Source organism: Camellia sinensis, chromosome 6 (assembly GCF_055761805.1).
Source record: "Camellia sinensis isolate YWXY chromosome 6, ASM5576180v1, whole genome shotgun sequence".
Taxonomy (NCBI): Eukaryota; Viridiplantae; Streptophyta; class Magnoliopsida; order Ericales; family Theaceae; genus Camellia; species Camellia sinensis.
The window spans coordinates 114,081,862-114,096,230 of record NC_138966.1 but is presented as its reverse complement, the minus strand read 5'-3'; the positions used below and the strand labels follow the sequence as shown (position 1 = coordinate 114,096,230).

At 33.8% G+C, this 14,369-nt stretch overlaps 2 long non-coding RNA genes across 2 annotated transcripts; both read left to right on the top strand.

The window, feature by feature from the left end:
• Window positions 1–2,910: 2,910 nt before the first annotated feature.
• Window positions 2,911–5,198, top strand: LOC114257542 (uncharacterized). Its single transcript, XR_014331762.1, has 5 exons — window positions 2,911–3,031; window positions 3,518–3,643; window positions 3,842–4,304; window positions 4,457–4,599; window positions 5,043–5,198. It is a non-coding gene; the product is annotated as an uncharacterized LOC114257542 (long non-coding RNA).
• Window positions 5,199–6,460: 1,262 nt separating this feature from the next.
• Window positions 6,461–7,375, top strand: LOC145792366 (uncharacterized). Its single transcript, XR_014331761.1, has 2 exons — window positions 6,461–6,892; window positions 6,974–7,375. It is a non-coding gene; the product is annotated as an uncharacterized LOC145792366 (long non-coding RNA).
• The last annotated feature ends 6,994 nt before the right edge of the window (window positions 7,376–14,369 follow it).

The following is a 14,369-nucleotide window of genomic DNA, read 5'->3' as shown; positions in this document are numbered from 1 at the left end:
ATGAGTCGCCGAGGAGTTCACCGGCGAAAGAGAAAAAACTCTCTTCCTCTGTGCTTTCTTCGTTCTGCTTCTCCTTCTCCTTCTCCTCTCTCTCTTCCTCTGCTTTCTTCTTCCCATCTTTCTCTTTGATTCTGTGCTCTTTTTTTTTTTTTTGAAATTTTGCCCCAAAATGACATCATTTTGGGACGCCACAGGAATCGCCGCAGAGAAAGGTGGCAGAGGATCTGGACTCCCTTTGGTAATGTGCTAAACTAAGATTGATGGTTTCTTTAGTTAAAAAAAAAAAAAGATTAAAAAATTAATAAAACAAAATATCACATTTAAATTATAATCATTTTACTTTAAAAAGTCAAAAAATCAACCCATTTCCCAAATGAAGCCTCAGGTTTTGTTTGGAGATTGACTAAAATAACTTAAAGCTCACTATAGCTTCGTTTGGTAAGAAGGGATGGGTTGGGTTCGGGGTTATTTTAGTCATAAAAAGACAAAATACGATTTTTAGCCCAATGAGATAAAATATTACATCTAACTCATAATTATTACATTCTTTCTCTCATAAAAAGTCAACAAAATCAAAAAGGCTTTCTGAAACGAGAATTTTTAGTCCTAGACAAAACAACAGTGATTTAGACCCCCTCAAATTTCAACCCCCACCACCCCCACACACACGTGGAGGGTAGTGATTGGAGGAGGAGAAAAAAAAAGAAAAAGAAAAAGAAAAAGTGACCAATTAAAAAAGAAAAGGGGTCAAAAGGGGGTGGGAGAAAGGGGGTCTCAATCTATATAGACTAAAATAGTCAAAAAGCCAACCAATTTCCCAAACGAATCCTATAAGCTGTCACATATGAAGCACAGATATGGATACTGTGACACCCTGAACGTTTAATTAAATATCACATAAATATTTTAAAATATATATAATTGTGAATGTATGTGATAATATATTATTAAATAAATAATAATAAATACAGAATCTAATTTGGCATTGGATTATCAAATATAAAATTAATTAGGGATTATTATTTGGGACCACATTAACAGAAATATGGAATTATAATACTAGTTGAGCTAAATTAAAGTTAAAGATAGTAAATAAATAAATATAAAAGTAAGAGTAAACAAATAATACACTACAACAAAAAGCATTTTTTGAGACGTTTTTTAGCAACAAAATTGAATTTGGTTGCCAATTGTATTTTTTTGGCGACAATATATGTGTTGGTCGCCAAAAAATACACCATTAGCAACAAATATCTCAATTCGTCGCGAAAAATGATTGGCGCCAATTTAATTTTTCGCGCGGGAGCGCTAAAAAAGTTTTGGCGACGAAATTAATATATGGCGACGAAACTGTTTGTCGCCAATTTGCGACTTTTTGGCGACAGAATTAAACTAGTCGCTGAAAGGTGAGTGATATTTATGGCAACAAAATGATTTTCGTCGCCAATAAATTTCTTGTCAAAACGACGTCGTTTTGAATCTGTCTTTTTTTTTTCTTTTTTTTTTTAAATGACTTTTAAGTGAATAAACAAAAGTGACCTAAAAGGAGACTTCTTCATCTTCTCATTTCAGAACCTGAAGCGGCACAAACAGGTATGTTTTCTCTCCCTCTTCTTCGTCTCTCTTTCCCTCTCCCTCTCATTCTCCCTCTCCCTCTCACTCTCACTCACTCACACTGTGAGAGTTTCAGACTGATATTGTGAGTTTCGGACTGATATTGTGATTTTCGGGATTGATATATTCTAATTTTTGGACTGATTTTGAAACTAATTTTCGGGACTGGTATGTTCGGAATTTTTGGACTGATTTTTGTAAGAAACAAAATCTAGAGCTTTTTCAAGAGATGCAAGGATGGTTTATATAAGACTTTATAGAGAATTTATGGTGTCTGTCTCTGTTCTTGTGATTGATTTTGGAGCTGTGAGAATTTTGGTGTCTGTCTCTGTTCTTTTTTATTTTTTATTTTTTTTATTTCTTTGTGATTGATTCTGTTTTTATATTTTCTGGGTTGTGGATGTGAACTAGAATTTGAATTTTTGTACTGGATTCTCGGCTTTTTTTCGGTTCTTTTGTTGTATTTAATGGTAATATGCACTATATGTTTTCGGATGAGATATGAAGAATACTTATTTTATTTATCCACTTGAGCTGATGCATGAAAAAGTTGTGAATCCACTTCTTTTGCTATTAACATTAGAAATTCTGAGTGTGTTTGTGAGTTCCCTTAATAAACATGATAAATTAGAAGTCGATTGGGCAGGTTATACTTGAATATCATTCTCTAATTAAGCAGGACATATAGATCTCATTTTCCAATGTTGAGATAGCAGTTAGGGGATTATATTCTGATTCACATTAATTTAGAAGTGTTACGCAGCTTGCTTGTATATGAAACTTTATGTTTTGTGATTATTCAGTGGTTGAAGTGTCACTGGAAATTATTTGAGACAAATTTGATGCTAATGTTACCAAATAATTACATTCTAGTTGTGTCATCATAAGGGGGAAAAATATAATGCTGGGCTGGACTGGTTGTCTTTCCTTGTATTTAGTTGATGGTGTTATAGTCTAATACCAACATGACAGATGCCTACTGGTTTGCGCTCATATAATCATGCTCTTAAATTTTGCAATGAATTTAGTACTTTAAGAAAGGGAGATATTTCAAGGAATGAACAGAAGTCCAGGGTGTTGAGGTATTATTGAAATACTTAAATGCTTTTGCAAACTTGATACATATGATACATGTTTTGCATCACAAGTCAGTCATCTTATTTATATATTATTTTTTGAAAAGTACTAATCAATCAGGTTAAATTTATAATAAAGTCACACTGTGGACCCAAATAAGTTCAGATAACATGGACATTATGATTTTCCCCTGATATGCTATGAACGACATTGTTACATGTTGCAGCTGATATATTTCATTTTATTGAATTACAGGCTGGTTCAATTCATTGACTCTTATGATCCGCCATTGAAAGGATTACATGAAGACTTGAATTTTGTCAGCCCTCGTATTGGAGAGGTTATATGTCTTTCCTCTTTCTGAAATAATCTCATAAAAAATTCAATTTTCTTCTAATGAAAAAATTGGCTTGGTCTTTTGCTCAACTGTTGGATTCATAATATACAGATTTTCTTTCAGGATCTTTTCACTATGAGCTTTATTAGTAGTTTGGGGTTTTCTGTACTCTTTTGTTTAGTTTCTTTCCGGTCATGGTATTTATTATTGTTTGCAGGTTACTGCTTGACTCTGTCTTAGTTAGAATGATGTGAATAAATTTGAACATATATACAGTTGCTGTGATAAAGGTGGAAGATCCCATGTCCTGGAATCATGTATGTGCCTGCAAGAAACAATGAAATGGACTTATTTACATATGTGACTATTATAGTTGCTTCTTGCTTGCCATTGTTATCTTTTAGTTTTTAGTTTTTTCTTCCAAAAGCGTTAATTTCAACAGTTCTTCACAATTATCATTTTGATTAAACAGCCAATAAGCTTTTCCAGGTTTTAGAGGCTGTGGGTCCTATAATATTTCTATCTACAGATACCAGGAAGCTGAGAAATGAGGGTTTTCTGAGTCCATTTCATCCTCGATATCCTGACATTCTTACAAATTCAACACACCCAATGGTAAATATGTCATTTGCTTGATGCTGAAAAATGTTGGGATGTCCTTAACTTATTGAAATCTCCTTGATATCTCTAGTACTGTTAACTAGGACTGTTCTGTCAAAGAAAAGGATTTTCGTTTATAGCCATACTGCAGTCTCATCACTCATCTCATCTTTACTTTTTTATTTTTCAAAACTTTTATTTTATTTTATGCAGAGAGCTCAAGACTTAGCAAATGTTACTTCTTATCGGGAATGGGTATTACTTGGATATCTTGTTTGTCCTGACGAGCTTCTTAGAGTCACCAGCATCGACATTGTTTTAGTAAACTTGAAGCAATTTTTTTTGTTTCTCTTGTTATTACTCGAAAGAGTTTATTTAAAAGGGAAATTACAATATAGATCCTAGGGTTTGACCCTTGTCACAAGTTAAACCCTAAGTTTTTAATTTTTTTAAAAGCAAACCTTGAATTTTTAAAGAAGTTGCAATCTTAATCCGTTTATCGCCATTAATTATTCATAACAGAAAACTTTTCTGTTATGAATAATTATTCATAGCAAATGTTCCTTATTTTGTTTATGCTGTAGTTTTTTCCCCTTTGTTTTCCTTACACTTTTTTTGGGGTTGGTTTCAGGTTGTACTGAAGGAAAATTTAGTTCTTACATTGTTTAGAGATGAGGTGAATTCTACAAGTCACTTATTATAAACGTGGTATTTACTGAGTATTCACCCAAAAACAAGAGAAGATATTTACTGACCTAGTTTATCATTGCTACATATTAAATGTGCTTACCGAGCAAGTTAAATCGTTGTTATATACTAAATGTGCAGTATGTACTATTGCATGAGGATTATCAATTATATGTGTTGCCACGGATGTTGGAGTCAAAGAAGATGGCAAAATTTGGACGTACAAAGCAAAAAGAAGCAAATCTGGAGTATATTGTTGCAAAGCAAGTTGAGAAAATGATAAGGTATAACTCAAACAATAGATGTTATATTTGAAAAGAATTGCACTTGGCATAAGATTTACAGGGCAATAAAGAAAATTACAATCTATGAAGGGATTTAACTAATTTGGGGGATGTTTTCTTTCTCTTTTTTCCCAAATTGTTGTTTAAGTGCATTTTATATCATACATGCACCAAAGCTCCGGTATTTCCCTTATGTTCTAGGAATGCAGAGATCGTTGCTAACTATCATTTTAAACTAGTACAAAAAGTGTTACTATCAATGATTCCATTTTTATGGATCATATCATCTGTATTTTCACCATAAGAAAATTTCTATAATTCTTGTTACAAAATTATATCAGATTAACTTCATTACATATTACCAATCTGCTTTGTTCCTTCTGATGCTTGTGGAACCATAGCTGTCAAATATTACATTGTTTAGTTTCTTTTGATAATTTCAGCGAAGTGCATGAACAAGCATTATTCTCTTGTGATGCCATACACCGAGAAAGGAGAATATTATTAAAGCAAGAGATTGGAAGAATGGTGCTTTTTTTTACTGATCAGCCAAGTTTGTTGGCTCCTAACATTCAGGTATATTTTATTTTAAAATCTTCAAGTATGCGATGCAATTTAATCATTTAAAAGATGTTTCTTCATTATAACTTTCTAGGGTTATTTTTTTGGAAGCTAAATTTTGGCTAAATTTTATTCCATGAGCTCTCTTCTCTTGTTTTAAAGATAAAATTTCCTCAATTTAAAAAAAGAAGAAAAATAATTTGTGAGTCTAAAAAGTTGGGAAGAGAGAAGTGCAAATGTTTTGGCAAAGGAAGTGGTAGATGTTTATGAGATTATGGTTAGTGTGTCCTTTCCCCTTTTTAATCACAAAGCTTTGTGTTGCTTCCTGACTTCTGTCTTTCATGGTACGAGTTCCTATTGGTATGGAGTTCTGTACAAAATCATATGCAATCTTATTGTTTTATTGTGTGATTTGTCACTTGGATTTTGTGTTTCTCATTTCTTGTTTAGTTGGATTTAGAAGAAAAAAAAATGAGGTAAAAGATGGAAGATGGAAGATGGAAGAAGAGAGAGGGAGAAAACATCGTACGGAAAAATGAAAACAGAGTAATTTGGGGTTCTCTCCCTCATTCACTAGTACGACTCCTAGGGTTTCTCCTTCACAAGACTCATCTCTCTCTAACCACATGTGTAGGTAAACATTAAGAGATCCTTATTTATAAACTATGACGAGTGTTTGTGTGTAATTGAAACTTCTACATGAGATTAGTGTTTATTGGTAAGAAAAATACATTAATGTCCTTAAGTTTCCAAAAATTACAATTAGGCCTCCAAAACTAAAATGTAGCCCCTTAATCCTGGTTCTTTAAAATTAAAAATATCTCAAATTTGTATTTTTGAAATAGAATATCATTATTTTTATTTGAAAATTACAAAGTTCTCTGAAATTTTCTAAAATAACAAAAATATAACAATTTCCCGAATGTGCGTCTGCAATTGTTTCCGAAGAGGTATTCAATTGTCATCCTACTCATTTAGGTATTGCATGCTCATACAAATAGGGAAACCACATGTCATAAGTTAACATGGCAACTTTCTGTTTTCTTGTTGTCCTAGGACTCTAATGTGTGATGTCATTCACTTTTTTACATCAATGACTATTTTTCATGCTGGATGAGGAAAGATGAAAAATCATGTTGCAGTGAGTCACAATGTTGGAATGATTATTAAATTGCCATCAAATGAGCTAAAAATATATTTCAGGAAGTTTGTCCTAGTTATTTAATGTTCTGAATCAATTAAGATACTAGTTTGATTTTATTTGGTGAATATAATTACTCTTTAAATTATGTATGATGTTTAAGAACCCTGTGAATTATTTCTGTACTGACGTGGACACTTCTAGAACAATAATCCTTTCTGTTTTCAGTGATTTATTTCACAAAATTTATATTAACAAATACCTGCTACATCTTGATTGAATTTATCATAATTGATGCTCTGCATTGCATATCTTCATCTAGAATACCAGGACTCTGAGTGGTCTACAGAATGACAGTTGCTTTAATGAGTACATGTTACTAAAATTGGTCGAGATGCAGTCCTGTATGTCGAGTCTCTTTTCTTGTATAAAAAGCTCAATGCCAATGTATAAGCTAGACAAGATGCAAGGGGAACAACAAAGTAAGGGTTGCAGGTCACTGGAATTGGCGTTTTGCATTCTTTGGGGAGGCAATTGTGATGGTTCCATTTGCTATTCTAGGTTTTGTTATAAAACCTTTACAGTTGAAAGGTATATGTTGTGTTAGTTTTAATTTTTTTTTATGTAATCTATTACCATTTCCTAGCTATTCTTAACAACTTGTGGATACAGGTTTTTACCCTGCTGGATCAAAAAAAGCATTGACTGGTACAGAGATAGCTGTCATAGAACTTAAAGGTGTGACACGTTATGATTACTGTGCATGGGATCTTTTCAGTATAATTGCACTTTTTTCTTCTCTCTTTTCAGTTTACTACATCACTATTATGTAAGAACCAATGTGCAAAAGCCAAGATAATGGGTGCTATTGAGAACATCTACAGTAATCCAATATACACCAAGGATCAAGCAGGCATGCAGGTTGATGAAAATGATTATTCATCAGAGGAATCTTATTAACAAACACTTTTGTAAGTATATTTTTCATAATTTACTTTTCAAATCACTACAAGCATTTCATTTAATATGTTTGGTTGTGTTGAACAAACGGGACCTCGATTGGATCTCCGGTTAGAAAATTAGAAGGAAAATTGTAAAACACAAGACTTAAAAGGCCCGTTAGGGGGCCAAAATTGCGAAATGACCACCGAAACCACTGAAACTTGGCACGAACAGCTTGTTCAAGCCTAAATAGACTTGTAGGAAAAAACGGGACCTCTATTGGATCTCCGGCTAGAAAATTAGAAGGAAAATTGTAAAACACAATACTTAAAAGGCCCGTTCGGAGGTCGAAATTGTGAAATGACCACCGAAACCACTGAAACTTGGCACGGACAGTTTGTTCAAGCCTAAATAGACTTGTAGGAACAAACGGGATCTCGATTGGATCTTCGGTTAGAAAATTAAAAGGAAAATTGTAAAATACAAGACTTAAAAGGCCCGTTCGGGGGCCGAAATTGCGAAATGACCACTAAAACCACCGAAACTTGGCACGGACAGCTTGTTCAAGCCTAAATAGACTTGTAGGAACAAACGGGACCTCGATTGGATCTCCGGTTAAAAAATTAAAAGGAAAATTGTAAAACATAAGACTTAAAAGGCCCGTTCGGGGGCCAAAATTGCGAAATGACCATCGGAACCACCAAAACTTGGCATGGACGGATTTTTTAAGCCTAAATAGACTTGTAGGAAAAAACGGGACCTCGATTGGATTTCCGGTTAAAAAATTAGAAAGAAAAATGTAAAACACAAGACTTAAAAGGCCCGTTCGGGGGCCGAAATTTCGAAATGACTACCGAAACCACCGAAACTTGGCACGGACAGCTTTTTCAAGCCTAAGTAGACTTGTAGGAACAAACGGGACCTCAATTGGATCTCCGGTTAGAAAGTTAGAAGGAAAATTGTAAAACACAAGACTTAAAAGGCCCGTTCGGGGGCTGAAATTGCGAAATGACCACTGAAACCACCGAAACTTGGCACGGACAGCTTGTTCAAGCCTAAATAGACTTGTAGGAACAAACGGGACATCGATTGGATTTCCGGTTAAAAAATTAGAAGGAAAAATGTAAAACACAAGACTTAAAATACTCGTTCGGGGGCCGAAATTTCAAAATGACCACCGAAACCACCAAAACTTGGCACGGATAGCCTTTTCAAGCCTAAATAGACTTGTAGGAACAAACGAGACCTCTATTGGATCTTCGGTTAGAAAATTAGAAGGAAAATTGTAATACACAAAACTTAAAAGGCTCGTTCAGGAGCTGAAATTGCGAAATGACAACCGAAACCACCAAAACTTGGCACGGACAGCTTGTTCAAACCTAAATAGACTTGTAGGAACAAACGGCACCTCGATTGGATTTCTAGTTAGAAAATTAGAAGGAAAAATGTAAAACACAAGACTTAAAAGGCTCGTTCAGAGGCCAAAATTGCAAAATGACCACTGAAACCACCGAAACTTGGCACGGGTAGCTTGTTCAAGCCTAAATAAAGTTGTATGAGCAAATAGCACCTGATTGGACTTTCTGTTACAAAATTAAAATCAAAATTGTGAAGTTCATATCGAGTTTTTTTTTTTTTTTTTTTTTTTTTTGTCAATCTAATATTATTTTTTCTTTTTTCATGTGACAGATTAGCAATGGTGGAAAATAGTTTGGGCTGCATCAGAAGATTTGATTTTGTGTTTTTGGAAATATTTTGACATATGATTTTGGTAAATGATTTATGGATTAAATGTTTAGCATCAAAATATTTGGTGTTGTGTTTTTGTAAATATTTTGATATAGGATTTTAGTAAATGACTTGTTGGTTAGATGTTTAACATTAAAATATTTGGTTGTAATTTTGAAAATATTTTGACATAGGATTTGGTAATGTATTTATGGGTTTGATATTAGTAGTTTGTAAGTACTTTGGTATGCATGTTTTAGATTGTCAGAGAATTGTAATTATGTTTATTGGGATTTTTCATAGTTATTAATTTTGAATTAGTATGAATGTCTTGCACATGTGTATTATTATTTACATTACATTTGTGTATATATTGTGCACAGGAAAATAGGTGTTTTGGATTATTTTGAACAGGAAAATTATTAAAATAAAAAATTTGTGTAGTGAATTTTTAGTAACAGGTGGTGTTTTTGTCGTCGTTAATATATTTGGCGACAACATATTGTTTTTGTCGCTAAAAGTTGGTGATTATGCCAGGAACTTTTAGCAACCAAAACTTACTCGTCACTAAAAACGTGATTTTTAGCGACCAAATTAATTTTGTCGTTAAATAGTACTTTTGGCGACGCATTTATTTGTCGCTAAAAGTACATAGCTTATCCAAATTTTAACCTTTTAGCAACAAATTGTAATTTTATAGCGACAAAATATATGATTTTTGGCGACCAATTTTGCTTGTCGCTAAATGTCTACATACGGTGACAATTTCTGATTTCGTCGCCAATACTTTTAGTGACAGGGCTTTGGCGACAAGTTGTGTATTTTGTCGCCGATTCTTTTGGCGACGAAATTTGTGGGTCGCCAAATGTGTTTTTTGTTGTAGTGATAATATTGATAACAACAATAATAATAATAATGTTGGTGGTAGTAAAATAAATAATTAATTTTTTATTGGTATACAATAAAGTATAATTTAATTAGGGATTAATTTATTTATATTGTTATATTAGGAATCCGGGCCAAAATGTAATTATCTTAAATATTTATTAAGATAAGTATAAATCCATATGATTTATGATCAAATCTGGAAAAGGATTTGAGCTGCCACGTGTTGGACTCAGGCGGCTTTTACCTCCCTATAAATAGGGAGGAGTTGATCAAACTTTGTGGAAAGAAAAGGAAAAAAAAGAGAGGGAGAGGAACATAAGTTGCTGGAAGTAGGAACTTATAGTAGGAAGGTTGTGATAGTGGAGTAAGGTTAAGGGTCAATATTAAGGTGAGTTATATTATACCGTGAGTTACCGTAATATATTTTACGTATGATTTGATTTACCATAATTTATTTTATACAAGTTGTATTTTATTAGTTATATTAATACAAGTTATATTTTATAAATATTTCAATTACGTAGATTAACTTCTGAACTCTATTTGTTTAAATTAAAACCAATGGATATGTTTGTTTAAATTTTAAAGAATATTTGACTATAACCTTATAAACAATTATGTTTTGTAAGTATCACCACGGGAGTCCCATGTCTTTGAGGATTTAAATAATCATTGGCCTCTGTTTTGCCACTTTGTGATCCTCTGTTTGTCATAGATCCATTGACCTCTGTTCTGACTGTCACTTCTGTGACCTCTATTCCGTTCTGTACCGTGATTATGGTTATTTATTTATATAATTTATGTGTTTCAGTTTCTGTCACTTAAATAATTTATTCATCAAATTGAGTTATGTAAATATTTTGGCCTAACTAACCATCCATGATTATTTTGTATTCCCTATACTCTTGGCATAATATTTCTTACTCTGCTGTGTGTTTATAGCTGTTACCCTTTCAGGTGACGAGATGTAGGGGAAACCTTTAACCTCACGTAATGGAATCCGCATGAGGATTGATATTGAACCACTATTTTGTCTTTCTTTCTTATTTATTTATTTATTTATAATATTTTTTTTGCTTCCTTTTGTTTCTACTCGGGGCCGGTCAATGAATAATAAAATAATAAAAGCCCTCTAGATGTATTTTTTCTTATTAAAATAGTAAAATGGAGTAGTTTCCTGTTTAATTATTTTTATTTTCGCTTGCGCAGTTTAATTTGCTACGAATAGAATAAGTTAGTAAGTTGTGATTCCAACCCTAAGCTCCTGGGGTTGGGTCGTGATAGATACAGGTAAGAGTACAGGTACTGGTATGATACGGGTTCATCAATATGGTAAAATCTAAAAAAAAATAGGATACAGGTACTTCTTGGTGCATTTGTTAAAAAATATTTATTTTTAATTTGGAGTACAAAAATTGTTTAAAAGGTTTAATTTATTAAGATCTAACCTACCATTAACATTTAATGTCAAAAGTAAATGTATAAACGAAAATTAAATGTCATTATATCAAATAACTTAAAAACCATAGATTAATTTTAAAATCATGTTAAGAATAAAACTAAAAATAAAAAAGAAATATAGTGAAATGAATTTTTTCTCTGTAGCAGAAGAAAATATTATTTCCATTGAAGTATGGTATGACTTAAGTATATACTATGTACGTCTATGTACACCAAAAATTAAGGGCCAGTTTTGCAACTTTAAAAAAAGTCAAAAAGCTAAAAAGTTACCAAAAAAGTTAAAAAGTTATCACTATTCACTAAAAACAAATATAAAAAAATTAATATACAAATATTAAAATACAAATCAACTTTTTGGCCCATTAACGTACTGACGTCAAAGCAACTGTAGTGAAAGGAAAAAAAAATTACATGTGTACATTCACTAAGTTTGATGGTAAAGTTGGGCCCGTGGGGACCCACCATGGGTCCCGTTTTGATAATCCGAACTGTTCAATATGTAGAACTCATCTAGTACTATATGTTTATAAAAAATCACGTCTATCGGATATCGCTAACTACATGATCAAATCAGTTTTGTATAAAAAATAGATGGTGTTATAGTTAACAGTTGACAAACAAAAACTAACATGATCAAATAACTATTGATATCCAATCAACGTGATTTTTTACCAGCATATAGTACTCGACGAGTTCTACACATTGAACGGTTCTGATTAGAAAAACAGGACCCGTGGTGAGCCCCCACGAGCCGAACAATACCGTTAAATCAAAACCCGAAAAGGAGGCAATCTTTTCCCAACTACACATCCAGCCGACTGCACTGCCAATTCGTATGGCCTACTACACTATCTTCTTCTACACACTCATTTATATAATTTTTTAATACACATTTTTTCATAAAAAGTTAACCCAAACATTCATATTTTTTCTCCAACTTTTTAGTCCAAAAGACAAAAAGTAACTTTTTTAGGATATTCCAAACAACCCCTAAGAAGAAAAAATTTTGGATACGTGTTTCGTATACCTGGTACGTATGCGGAAGTACCATACGAAATACCATATGTCGGTAAGCACCCAGCACGAATACGATATGTTTTTCGAAGTACCCATGTTTCATAGGTTGTCACATTATTTTTTCTATTTTTTTATACATCTTTTCATAAAAAGTTAAAAACTCAATTAAAATAGTCAATTCTCAAAAGAGCCTTTAGAATCTAAAGATTTAAGATTTATTAAGACGATAAGGAAAAAAGTTAAGATTTGAGTATTGCAATATAATAAATCTTAAATTTTTAATTTTATCAATTTAAATTTTAATCTTTTTTATTACTTTTCAATTTAAACCATTCACTTATTTTTTGATAATTAAAATTGCAAAAAAATATATTTTAGTTATTAAATTCAATGTAGGTGTATGAAAAAATGTCTAAAATATCTGCTTTTATCGAGTTTAGTGACTAAAATATACTTTTTCAAATAGTTTTACTTAACGAAAATAGGCAAATGATTTAGATTAAAAATAAATCAAAAGATTAGAATTCAAATTGATAATATTAAAACTCGGGATCTATTTTGCTACAAAACTCATACGATTTTTTTTTTAATTTTTCAAAAAAAAAAAGAAAAAAAGAAATTGTGAGGACATAATTTTTGAATGACAAGGTGACACCGAGGTGTCACGTGTCCTGGTCATGATGCTGAGATGATCTCGGCTAGGCCGAGGTTATCTGCGAGAATACCGGAATCCAGGATAAGCGGATAAGGGACAAAAGTCCTAGAATGGGAGAAGACTTCAGTTTGGGTAAAGATAAGACTCTTAGAGAGTTTATCCTAATCCTACTGGGAGTCCAAGTTTAGCAGTAATCCTAAGTCCATTAGAGTTAGGCTTCTATTGGGACTAGAATTATGTTGGCTATAAAAGAGAGGCACCCTCATGGGTCTAAGGTATGTCTTTTATGCTTTGTCCAGTGAGTTTAGCACTATTGATTATCTTTGAGAGATATATTGACTTGATCGTCGGAGTGCTCCCGATTGGACGAACCACCGCCAGAATCTTCTCTTTCTGTTGCAGGTCAAACAGGTGCCATCTATTCTGCCAGTGCTCTCCAGCTAAATACTGAGTTGGCAGTGTGGTCGGAAAATCACTCACATAATTTGGCGCCGTTTGTGGGAAAGAAAAGAGAATAGATGGCCAACGACGGATAGAAAGAAAAGGATGGAGACGACACCCCTACCGAGAGTGGGAAACATATTGACCTTGACGTCGAAGAAGACAACTGTAACAAAGAGACTCGTGATAAGAATCACGGAGGAAAGGACGTCGGCCAGGAGGGCGGTGTACTGAAGAAATCAGACCGGAGCGGGTATTATAACGAGGACGACCTCTAGGTATGGAAAGATAGATGCCTACAGAGGGACGACGAGATAAAGGGAATGGCGGACAAATTGGCGAACTTGTAAACGGTCGTCAATTTCATGATGCTGAACAACGTCATGTAGCCACCATTCCCGCTACAAGATACGCCGATTCCAGCGGCCAAGAAAGGTTCCTAGAAAAGGGGGCAGACAACGGTTCCTGCAGTCCCTCAGCATGGTGGGACTAGGGGACATTCTCACAGGCCTTCGCGGGAGGTCGGGCATGGAGAATCCCAGAAGGCACGTCGAACAAAAGAAACCTGCACCAAAGAACATCGGGATGTCCAGGGGAATGAACTCTGTTTCGACATGACCAGTGGAGGGAGGTCCAAAAGGACTCACGATGACACTAGAAGTAGTGCGCCAAAGAGGCTAAAATCCGAAGATAGCCGAGCCCTTGGATGAACCAAAGAGGATCTGGGAGATCATCTACAGAGGAAGCAACAAGATGCCGAGGTAACCTCCCCGGTCAAGAATTAGACAAAGTTGAGGTCCCGAAGAGATTCAGTATGCCGAGGTTCCAGATATATGATGGGAAGTCGGACCCCAACTTTCACGTTAGATTATACCTGGACGCGATGGCGTTATACACTGGGAACGAGCCATTGCTCTGCAAAGTGTTCCCCTCATC